Source organism: Crocuta crocuta, unplaced genomic scaffold, assembly GCF_008692635.1.
Source record: "Crocuta crocuta isolate KB4526 unplaced genomic scaffold, BGI_CrCroc_1.0 scaffold429, whole genome shotgun sequence".
Taxonomy (NCBI): domain Eukaryota; kingdom Metazoa; phylum Chordata; class Mammalia; order Carnivora; family Hyaenidae; genus Crocuta; species Crocuta crocuta.
This window is the reverse complement of record NW_027527381.1, coordinates 1,119,484-1,131,805: the sequence shown is the minus strand read 5'-3', so window position 1 is coordinate 1,131,805 and position 12,322 is coordinate 1,119,484. Positions and strand designations below refer to the sequence as shown.

Sequence of the window (12,322 nt, the reverse complement as noted above, 5' to 3'; positions counted from 1 at the left end):
ACAAAAAAAAAAAAAAAAAAAAAAAACTTAAAAAAAAAAAAAAAAAAAAAAAAAAAAAACAAAAAAAAAAACAAAGTGCCCATTTTCTTACTCATTTGCTGGCTCAAGTTCTACCTTATCTGCTAATAGGGTCATAACCTTACTTTATTTGCAGTTCCCTTTGCCTAGAGAGTCTTTTCTTCCTCTTTCACACTCCTACTTTCTGAATCACTTGGAACTACCCGAGTACCTTATGTACAGGGTTCCATTCTGTGAGGCAGTCCACTGCCTCCAGTCTTACTCTTCCGGTACCTGCACCAGGCATTGCAAAACATCATCTAGCTTCCCGCTTCTGTTCCTCAAGTGAGTCCCTCATCTTTAGGGAGAGAATTTCTTTCTGGATGCTTTGGGAGATCCCCACACCTAGTCTGCTTACAGGAATGTTTACGTGCTAGTTCATAAACATAAAGTTTGCATCCATTAATTTAGGCTTATATTTACAGTAACTTTTAGGAGTTCCTATTATTTCTATAATAGAGTACATTTGAATAACTATTTCCAGACCCAGTTTAGAATGATACAAATAATGATACAAATGGTGGTGATACAAATAATACCTTTGGTGGGGATACAAATAACACATTACTTGGGAAGCCTGACACATGATTTCTTTTGATATTCCTAATAATACTCAGTTTGGAAGAACAGGTATCTTTATTAAACAGATAGGAGATACTGAGATGAGCTTTCTCAAAATTTTATTTCCTCATCATTTTTTACACTCGTAGACAATTCAGCTTTCAGATACCCTGCAGAAAGACCTCAATGTGGGGAGGATGTTTGCTGGAGCCCAAAGGACAAAGTTTCACATTAATAATAAGTGATAGTAGGTTTAATTCTCTTCTGAAAATGCTAACATTGTTGAAACGTTGGACAGTTTACTTAAGGAGGTCATGGGATCTGCCTTTCTCGGGAAATTTTAAAACTACCTCTTTCAAAAAAAATCCCCTTGGAACAGTTTGAGTGTGGTCCTGCCCCAAGGCACGGGTGACTGGATAAACCTCCCGTGCCCCCTTCCTCCAGAACACTCACCCAGAGCACCTCAGGGGTCTGGATGATTCATTGTCAAACTTAAGCCCCGGAAGTATGATCTAGCAGGAGATTGTTATCAATGGTATTCAGATTTAAAAGCATAAAGTATTTATGTAACAAGATGCTATCTGATGGAGAAATTTAAGTAAGGACCCAACACAGCACGATAATGCTGTTTCTCTTTCAGGGTTAGGGACAGGGAGATTACAATCAACTTCAAATTGCCTCATGTTAAAGGAAACATAAGAATTTCCACATTTCTTTTTCTGGACTGAAAGCAAAATGGTAAAGGGGAAAAAGACATGAAAATCTTTCACACTGAGACATTTCGGGATTACAGTTTCTTCTAACCAGAAATTCCCGAGTCGTCCTAAGTTTCAACGTCTGAATCCTGCTGACTAGCGAGACATTGTTTGAGCAAGACTGGAATTCTGAACATTCTTAGAGGCTTCATAAAAATCCCAAAATGATGGACAAATGCTTATATTGTGGTCATGCAAAGAAAAGCCCCCTCGTGATTTGGGATTGAGTTTGTTCATTTTATATTTATAGTATCCACACCAAAGGAATGTAGAATTTGGCATTGGGAGAGGATGGGGAAGTAGAGGGGAAAGGAAAGAATGGAGAGCAGGTTTTGTCTGTTTGCAAGGGTATATGTTGTGACCTTGAGCCTATGGGGTATGGGGAGAGGGAGTGTTTGATAATTTAGTTTGTTTTTAAAGCAGGATCTTCTTCAGGTCTCTTGTGTGGGAGAATGACTGAAAGAATTTTTAACTTTCCTTGTTAGCAGCACCATCTGTTTACAATGAAAGCTTGGCTTCTGTGTTTTGGCCCAAATAAAAGCCCTAGGGTGCCCATATAAGTCAAACGGATAAAGCATGTGTTCACAGACCTGAAGAATCACCCTCTTTTGCCTGCACAGGGCTTTCATGGTAGATTTACACAGCATCTTACCCCTACATAAATTCAAGATGATAAGCTTCTGAGAAGCAAAGGTGGGTCATAGGTCACTGCAGTTCACAGTCCAGGCAGCTCATCTGCCACCTAACAAAATGATGGACCTCTTGGGTCACACTTGCCAGAAGAGAGGGGAGCAAGTGGCAAAAAAGCCATGCCTTTCACCATTTGTCATGGGATTCTTAGACACTCGGGACAGGGACTTCCTGGACACTTGGACACTTAGGACACTTGGACAGGGACATAAATGCAGTCTTTGCATAATTGTTAAAACTGGGGACCTGAGTTCCAGATAAAAACAGCAAAGGATAAAGTGAGTGAGTAAGAAAAACTTCCAGGACCAAAACACCAAGCCTGGGGTGGAGGGTAGAGGCTGGAAGGCTAAGGAGTTAAAAACAGCAGTGAGGCCTCCCGGCCTTTCTCATTCTGATTGTCCTTGCCACCAGGTGGGATACTACAGCTCTCTTCCTGGAGGCTAGGGGTTTTCTCCCTTGCCCCAAAAGTAAATTTAATTTATTAAAAAAATTTTTAATGTTTATTTATTTTCGAGAGAGAGAGAGGCAGAGTGCGAGTGGGGAAGAGGGAGAGAGAAGAGACACAGAATGCAAAGCAGGCTCCAGGCTCTGAGATGTCAGCACAGAGCCCATTGCGGAGCTTGAATTTAGGAACTGTGAGATCATGCCCTGAGCCGAAGTAAGACGCTTAACCCACTGAGCCACTCAGGCACCGCCTATCCCCAGAAATGAACTTCAGATGAGGATTTATAGGACAGTTACAACAGTAAATAAACTAAGTCTTGAAAATCATGGGTAGTGATGAGAGAAGTTTCCCATAACAATGTTATTTGCATGCTATTAGATAAATCAAGTGTTTATTGAACCCAGCCTCTGCTGGATTATCTGATGGAAGGCCCAGGGCTGAACTTTCAGAGGTTTATCAATGGCTGGCAAAGGGGGAAAATGCACAACAAAACAAACCCATATGCATCTGAAACAGCTGCAGAACAATTAAGTCTGTACGAGCATACCTCGGGTTCAGTTCCAGACCATTGCAAAAAAGTGAATATCACAATAAAGCAAGTCAAATGAAATGTCTGGTTTCCTAGTGCCTGTAAAATTTGTGTTTCCGTTATAGTGTAGTCTAATAAGTGTGCAAAAGCGTTATGTCTGAAAAACCAATTTACGTACCTTAATTTAAAAATTCATATTGCAAAAATAAAAGGCTCGCCATTATCTGAGCTTTTAGCAAGTTATAATCCTTTTGCTGGTGGAGGGTCTTGCCTTGATGTTGATGACTAATGACTGACTGATCAGGGTGGTGGTTATTAAAGGTCGAGGTGGCTGTAGCCTCTTAAAATAAGTTAGCAGTGAAGTTTGCCACACTGATCGATCGACATTCCCTTTCTAAAATGACTTCTCTGTGGCATGCAATGCTTTTGGATAGCACCTTACCCACAGAACTTCTTTCAAATTTGGAGTCAATCCTCTCAAACCCTGACACTGCTTTACCAACTAAGTGTATGTAAGTCTAAATCCTTTGTCGTCACTTCAACAATTTTCACAGCATCTTCACCAGGAATAGATTCCATCTCAAGAGAACATTTCTTTTGCTCATCCATAAGAAACAACTCCTCATCCATTATAGTTTTATCATGAGATTGCAGCAATTCAAATAACATGACAATACTTTGAAATAGGGCATGAATTACCAGAATGTGACACAGAAAATGTTGTTGAGAAAATGGTGCCCACAGACTTGTAGAACACAGCGTTGCCACAAAACCTGAATTTGTAAGAAACACAATATCTGCAAAAGTGCAGTAAAGCAAAGCACAATAAAACTAAATATGCTTGTACCTGTTAGTCTGGAATGTGGTTCTCAAGTTATGTGGATCAGAATCAGAATCTTAAAAAAAAAAATGCAAATTCCTGGCTCCACCACTTGAATTCAGAGGCTCAGGTCATGGACTAAGGATTTGTATTACATTTTATTTATTAACCTTTTAAATGTTTATTTATTTTCAGAGAGAGAGAGAAAGAGGCAGGTAGAGAAAGACAGAGGATCCAAAGCAGGCTCTGCGCTGATAGAAGAGAGCCAGGTGCGGGGCTCAATCACACAAACCACAAAATCACTACCTGAGCCCAGGTCAGACATTTAACCAACCAAGCCACCTAGGCGCCCCACGGATTTGTATTTTAAACCAGAATGCTCAGTGATTTGACAGAAATGGTGATCAAAACCTACTTTGAGAATTGCTAATCTACAGTATTCTATCACTTTATTCAAAAAGAGGTAGAAGTAAAATAATGTTTGTTGAGTTGTTACTACCTGCAGCCTTTGGAAACACTGTGCCATTTAATTCTGTCAGAAGTTCTGTGAGGACAATTTAGTCAGGAATTTAGGGTCTGCATCTAAAGTCTGGATCCTTCTGTTAGCAATCATGTTGCTGCCTCTTCCCAAGACGGGACAAAGTCAGGGTGAGCAGAACAGACGACACAGCCTGGGTATACTGTTTCTTGACCCAAGCTGCCTCCCCCAAGCTGGCCTTCCCATGGCTCCCAAAGTGATCTAGCAAATGCAAATCCAACCATGGCATAAGATTATACTGTTTTCATTACACTGTGGCTTACTTTTTGCATTGAGCAGTATAATTTAAACATCTTTTGGGTTGGGTTCCCTGAATTTTGGCACATTGGAAGACATTTTTGGGGGCTGCCATTAGCATAAAAAAGAAATATAGTAGCATTAAGTCTATTGACTGTATCATTATAGAATGGAGCTTGGGTGGTTTATGTATTAGATTCACTTAATTTTGTTGTAGAGTCAGGAAAACGTATGGATGGATTTGCACAAATTCATCATTACCATTGGAAAAGCTTCAAATACACACTCTATTGCCCATTGCTTAGGAGAACTATAGTTTTCATGAGGAAGCACCATATTTTTGTTTAAGACTAAGTTGGGTTACAGTTGCATCTGATGTTCTTGAAAGCTTGCAGAAGATAGACCTGGGATGGTCCCAGAGTAGTGGATTCTGTGCTTTGCTGTTGCTATTATTCTTTTAAGACACGCATTAGCAACAGGAGATTCAGTCAGATTCAGACTGATTGAACCCTGGAGCTTGTTATAAATACTCTTTCCTTAGTCATTCTCATTCCTCACTTTTAAGCACCATAGATCGAGATGGTTCTGCTGGAAGATCTCCCACTACAATGTGAGAAATGGCACACCCCAAACTTCTCCAAGTCTACTATTGCCAGCCCAGTCTGACCCACAGTGCTTTAAAGCCGAGACAATTGAAGAAGAGCCTCCTGTTTGGTTATCCCCACAACAGCCAGTATCACCATCATTTTTAAAATATGCTTAAGAATTTTTAAATTGTTTTTTATTCACTAATTAATTAATTAATTTTTAGAGAGAGCATGAGCAGGGTAGAGAGGCAGAGGAAGAGAGAGAGAGAGAATCACAAACAGGCTCCCACTCAGGGCTCAATCCCATGACCTTGGGATCATGGCCTGAGCCAAAGTCAAGAGTCAGACACTCAACTGACTGAGCCACCCAGGCGCCCCAGCCGGTATCACCACCTTAACATACAGATGGGGTTAGGTCATTTCCTTGTTTAAAATAACTAAGTGGCTGCCTGCTTTGATTACATTAAAAACAAGTCATTTAAGTGACATTTAAGTCATTTAAGGCCATAAGTGATGCGGCTGCTACCTACATCTCCAACCCCTCCTCGTCGTCTGCTGGCTTTCCTTCAGCTCCTGGTGCATATACGGACTGCTTTCATCCTTCTGGCCTTTGACACAGTTTCTATGCATCCTTCAAGTCTTCGTTCTTAAGTCATCTACCTCTTCAGAAAGTCTCCCTCCGTCATTAGACTTTGCTTTCCCACAATTTATCAAAGATATTTTGTGTCTTTGTTTAAAGTGACTTTCCTGCAGAAGGGTGGGTTCGTGAGCATGTTCATACCTGTAGCTCAGCACCCAGTGGAGACCTGGCACACATCAGAAGCTCAAGGGAAGAAGTGATCAGAGCCTGGTCATGGCTGGACATCCACCTCATTAAAAACTGCATATAGTGTACCAAACATCCAGATAGACTTGATGTCGAATTAAGAGTATGATAAAAATTATTGTTACTTTTTAGAAACCTAAAAATGAATCTGAGATCACACACCATGTGGGGAAAAGTTGTGTACAAACATTTTTAGAGACCTAACAGATATGCAACTGAGGAATAAAGCAGGAGTGAAGCTTGTGAATATGCAAATACTTATTTCACAGCAGCCGGTATTACCTTGGAGGAAAGAGCTCGTTCTCTTGGCTGCGCAAAGGTGACAGGTAACATTTTGATCCCTGGCATTAAGAGCTCCAGATCATGATGCAGCAAACCCCCTGTCATGTACTCCCATCATATTTAGAAGAGCTTTCTGCATCTCTTCCTATTATTTGAATATGGCTGGCCTTTCAGAACTCTTGCTGTGCCCCAAAAGGAATAAAATAGTGACTAAGGTAGGTGTGTCACTGAAAGATTTCAGAGGTGTAGTTACATATTATTCTGGTAGGTTACCTGTAAGAGTCTGGCCAGTACAGCCTTGGAAAGCCAGCAGCTGGGGATAACCAAAGCCTTTGTTGATAACCTATGTCAGAAGCACGTGTTAGTTTGCACAGAGCAGACTTAGATTTTAAAGAGTTCCTGCCACCCCTAGGAATGTAGCGTGGAGCCTAAATATGTAATAAGACCACACATATCCACCATTCTTCATAATTTACAAGGCACGTTTACAAGGTTGTTTCATTGGCTCATCCCAACTGTCCTGTGAGGTAGATCCAGTGATCACCATCGTGCAGCAAAGGAAACTGAGGCTGGGAGTATAAGTGATTTGGCTGAGACCATCCAGTCTGTCAAATAAATGGAGTGCTTGCATCCCCCCTTTATTTTTTTAAATTATGTTTATTTATTTTGAGAGAGCGAGCACAAGCAGGGGAGGTGCAGAGAGAAGGAGATACAGAATCCCAAGCAGGCTCCACACCATCAGTGCAGAGCACAGAGTCTGATGTGGGGCTTGAACCCATGAACCGCTAGATCATGAGCTAAGCTGAGTTCAAGAGTTAGTCGCTTAAGTGACTGAGCCACCCTGGCACCCCTCACATCCCTTTTTGTAGCTGCCTCTCATTTCCCTTCCCTGTTCTCATCAGAGTTACATTCTTTTCTTCCCTAAGAGCAACACAGAACTTTGCTGGTGATTTCTTTGCATTGCAATAGTAGGAACTTCAAAATCTTATTTAAACATCTCTTTCTCCCTCCAAAACTCAACCCTTTACAGTATTTATTTTGCAAGTTGGAAGAAAGTCAGGCTGTGAGGGAATTTCCTAACTATGTTTCCTGATGTTTCACTTTTCTTTTTACCGTTTCAAAAATAACAACCACAATAGTTATTTATTGGGAGATATTATTATTAATATTTTAATCATCTACTTGTCATAATCACATTGTCAGGTTGGTGTTATAAGTGTCTTCGTTTTGAAGTAAAAAAAAAATATGTTCATTAATTTATTTTGATAGAGAGAGAGAGAGCCGGGGAGGCGCAGAGAGAGAGAGGGAGAGACAGAATGCCAAGCATGCTCCGTCCCACACGAGGCTCAGATTCATGAACTGTGAGATCATGACCTGAGCCGAAATCAGGAGGTAGATGCTTAACCACCGAGGCACCTCTGTCCTCATTTTATAGTGAAAGACATGCAGTCTGAAGGAGTTGGATACCTTGCTGAAGAGTACATGGACAATTACTGAGGGGCCCCTGTTTCTGCTCTGTGACCCAGGAGCTGCTAAAGTTGTGTGTCCCATATGAGGAAATCATCTCCAAACCTCTCACAACAGGTACTTACTTGTAAGAAATCAGCTTATTAGGGGCACGTAGGTGGCTCAGTCTGGTAAGCATCCGACTTTGGCTCAAGTCAAGATCTCATGGTTCTTGGGTTTGAGCCCCACATCGGGCTCTGCACTGACAGTGTGGAGCCTGCTCGGGATTCTCTCTGTTTCTCTCTCACTGTCCCTGTCCCACTCTTTGTTTTCTCTCTCTCTCTCTCTCTTAAAATAAATAAATAAACTTGAAGCACCTGGGTGGCTCAGTCAGTTAAGCGTCTGACTTCGGCTCAGGTCATGATCTCATGGTTTGTGGGTTCGAGCCCTGCATTGGGCTCTGTGCTGACAGCTAGCTCAGAGCCTGGAGCCTGTCTTTGGATTCTGTGTCTTCCTCTTTCTGATCCTCCCCTGCTCATGCTGTCTCTCTCTCTCAGAAATAAATAAAACATTAAAAAAATTAAAAAATAAATAAACTTAAAAAAAGAAATTTGCTTATTGGTAATAGGCAGACTCTAGGACTGTTTAGGGGAAAGAAGACTATTTTCTTGGTATGTGTATCACTTAGGATTAGGGTCCGCTTCATAAATCTACCCTCCCCCCTCTCCCAAATGAAAACAAAATGAAACACAAAAATGAGTGATTTACAAGTTAAACAAGACATCATGTAAGAGATGTAAAGTTAGCCTGTTTGGGAGCCCATGATCATCAGCTCATGATTGTCAGGAACTCAACCTTCCTTCTATTCTGCCATTTTGCCCTTATTAGTATGTGACCTCCTTTCCAAAGGTGGATGCTGGAGCACCACCATTGTGTTCTATTCCAGCCAGGAAGAAGGAAGAAGCAGTAGGGGCATGTATCAGCTGCCTTTCAAGGTGCCCACAACACTTCTGCTTGCATCTCCACAGTGGTCTGGTCTTAAATGGCACGTATAGTGGGCAGGATGCCATACACCTTGGTAAGACACAGAGCTATTATTTGAGGACTCCAGGCATAAGGAACCAGGAATCCTGCCACCATCTCCATTCTAGAATCTCTTATGACATCCCATAGCAGTCATTCCCAAAACTCAGGGTCTTAAGAATCACCTGAAAGCTTGTTAAAAATTCAGATTCTTGGAGCCACTATTAATGATTCTGGTAGGAGAGGGGTGTCTGGGTAGCTCAGTTGGTTAAGCGTCCACTCTTGGTTTTGGCTCAGGTCATGATCTCATGGTCATGTGATGGAACACCCTCATCAGGCTCCACATTGGGCATGGAGCCAGCTTAAGATTCTTTCTCCCGGTTCTTTCCATCTGTTCCTCCCCCATATGTGCATAGGTGTTCTCTCCCTCAAAAAAAAAAAAAAAAAAAAAAAAGATTCTGATAGATTTGGAATGGGGCCCAATAATCTTTATTTTTTTCAAGTAACCTACCTCTTCATTCAGGTGATCTTGTTGCAAAGGGTTAGGGACACACCTACCTCTTGAGAAATATCATGTGGGGCTCAATCAGAAACCAGGGTCAGAGAACAGATGGTATGGTATGATGTAATCTGGTGAACTCAGTTAAGAAAATAAATCCCATTTGTTTCTCCTGCAGTTAAATGATACATACTATCTAAGCTGCTTCTCTGGTAGCTACAGTGAAGTTTCCAAACTGAAAGAAATGCAAGTAAATCTTCTTTTGTAAGAAAAGAGGGTGAAATCAATAAAATATTTTTATTTGTATTTTTCATTTTTTAAATGTTTATTTATTTTGAGAGAGAGAGTGCATACATGCCTGTGAGCAGGGGAGGGGCAGAGAGAGAGAATCGCAAACAGGTGCCACAGTGTCAGCACAAAGCCCAACCTGGGGCTCAATCTCACCAAACATGAAATCATGACCTGAGCTGAAATCAAGAATCTGAGATGTAACTGACTGAGCCACCCAGGAGCCCCAATAAAATATTCTTTTGATTCTGTGAACTACCCTACTCTGAATTAATTTGGGATATTTTTCAAATTTAGGATTTTTTTTTAATGATCTGATATAAATAGGGCCTTATCCTTATGGCCTGAAATGAGAAAAAGTTTAACCATCTCAAAAGATGGCATGCAGCTATTAGAATCCTTTCTCCACATGATTTAAAATAAAGCAAGTTAGAAAGAAGACAGGATGCGGAATATACACAATGAAGGCAGGATATCTATGGTTATAGATTGTTTGGTCACAAAATTAATGTTGACTCCTTGAAACACAACCCAGGTTACACTTACAGCCAAAAACAGTATGTAAAGAGTAGGCAAAAAATACTGTGGCAGTCATGAAAACCCAAGACCTTTCAAAAAAAAAAAAAAACCACAAACTGGGAAAAAATGGTAACAGTATCATTCCTTCCTTAACAATCACATCATAAATAACCTTCCTCAGCTAGCAACAAAGTCTTTTCATCCAGAATTTGAAGGCAGAGACCTCATAAATTGACTGGGATATTCTTCCCCTGTTTGACCACAAAGCAGTGATTATTTGAAACCATAGGCTCCTGCTGGTACGTTTTTCAGAGGAAGTCACCAGTGGGATTGAGAACAGTTGACGTTCATTGCTTTGGTGACTGACACCTCAAAAACAATGTGAGAAGAATCACAAGCTCCCCTTTGGCGAGGGATGCAGCAGCGTGGTCTTTCAGATGTCATCTCAGACATCTCTGAGATTCGCCCTGAGTATCGCTACCATTGCCTCTTGTCCAATCTATCCCTCCTGGAGGTGGCAAGGTGTGGCTACACGTGCATTTGATTATCTAAAGAGATTGAATATAAAAACCAAAACCTAATCCAAGAAGGAATGTAAATCCAGTCTTCTCCTGCCCTGTTGAAATGTAATGTCAGTACTTGAGAAATTTTTTTGCCACTAAATGGACTTGGGCCAGATACTGACACTCAGACACCAATTTCTGTGGGGTTTATTTTTGTTTTGTTTGTTTGTTTGTTTTTTGTTTTTCGTGACAGTAAGAATGTCTTCATGATTAACAAAAGTATGTGTGGATAGGTGGTAATGAAGATCAATCGTTTCTCCCTTGTGCGATACCCAAGCCCTTTGAGATATAGATTGGTGAAACTGAAGCATGAATATGATTTGTATTTTCAATGTGTTTTATATGGATTTTTTAAAGTAGTGTCTTCTAAAAGTTTTTTTTTTTTTTAACATAGAATCTTCCTTAGGAATGAAGCCAAAAATATCCAAAAGATACATTGCAAGAAACATGAGCCATTCGTTCTCTTAGTCTATTCCTTTAATCATGTAAGCCTAATCTACCAACTTCTTAACATCCCTGCATTAGTGCTTCTTGGCTCCAGCCATCTATCTCTCACTTTGAGTTATCTCATTGCCATTGTAATTTAACAACCCACAGCCTATTGACAATATCGCTGCTTTGGTTGTTATTCATGTATGCAGTTTTGGACAATTTGAACAGCTCATGGAAATGGCAGTGTCCCACACTGATGTGGTTAACCCTGCAGAGTTCTGGATGAACACATGTTTTGGAATGAAGAGAGTCCTTTGTTATTAGGATTGATTTCATTTCCTTGTGCTTTTGGCTCCTTTTTCAGCCCTAGGTTCTTATGAATTTTTTAAAAACACAATTAATAGTGAAAGATATACCCACGTTAATGGACAGCATGGGGATCCAACCACATCTGGAAGTACAGATGAGCAATGAGAGTTCACTATTCAAAAGCAAAGGCAAACTGAGGCCATTTAATCAACACTTGTAAAAGCATGCACAATACTTATAAAGGATTTTTCACCAGAATTCCATTCATTTATTGCTGCTTTATGGTTTTCCAAATTGGAGAAAACTATTTCAAACATGTATGATACACATATGAGCAATTTCCAGAGAAGAAATCTTTGCCAAAACCCATCTAGCAGCCAGCCAGGGAAGCTGCTGTCTCTCTTGGTCAGAGGGCTGTTTTGGGGGGCCTGCATGGCTCCCCTAGTGCAGTGTGGGCCTCCTGTTAATTTATTACTATTATTACTTTTTAAACATGAGTAACAAAGTATGCAATGTCTTTTTTAATAATAGTGAAGTCTAGGACTTTTAAGAAAAAAATTATTAAGACCAATGTAGCACTCAGATGATAGAAAAAAAAATAAAAACAAAAAAGACAACAAGGGTCAGAAACCAAGCCAAGAGGTAAAGGGACTTTTCATTTTCTTCATGAGAGTAGAGATTCTCCACGAAAGTGAAGGCGCCATCCGCACAAACAGAGTTACATCTGATGGACATTACTTATGACATTACTTAGGCAGAAAAACAACAGCCGAAACCCAATTCTCCAGCCTTTAAATGAATTCCCAGCTACAAACCAGAAGAGTAACACTATTAGGTCTTCGGGGCAGCTGGATTGGTGCTGTACTACTCAGGTTTCTTTTCACGATGTTGGCATGGCTTTGTGGGATCCATATAT

General features: G+C 40.6%; 1 protein-coding gene across 1 annotated transcript in view; it reads right to left on the bottom strand.

Annotated features, from left to right (window-relative positions):
- PALLD (palladin, cytoskeletal associated protein) overlaps nucleotides 1-12,322 on the bottom strand; it is a 378,381-nt gene that overhangs the window by 269,645 nt on the left and 96,414 nt on the right. The window lies entirely within an intron of this gene.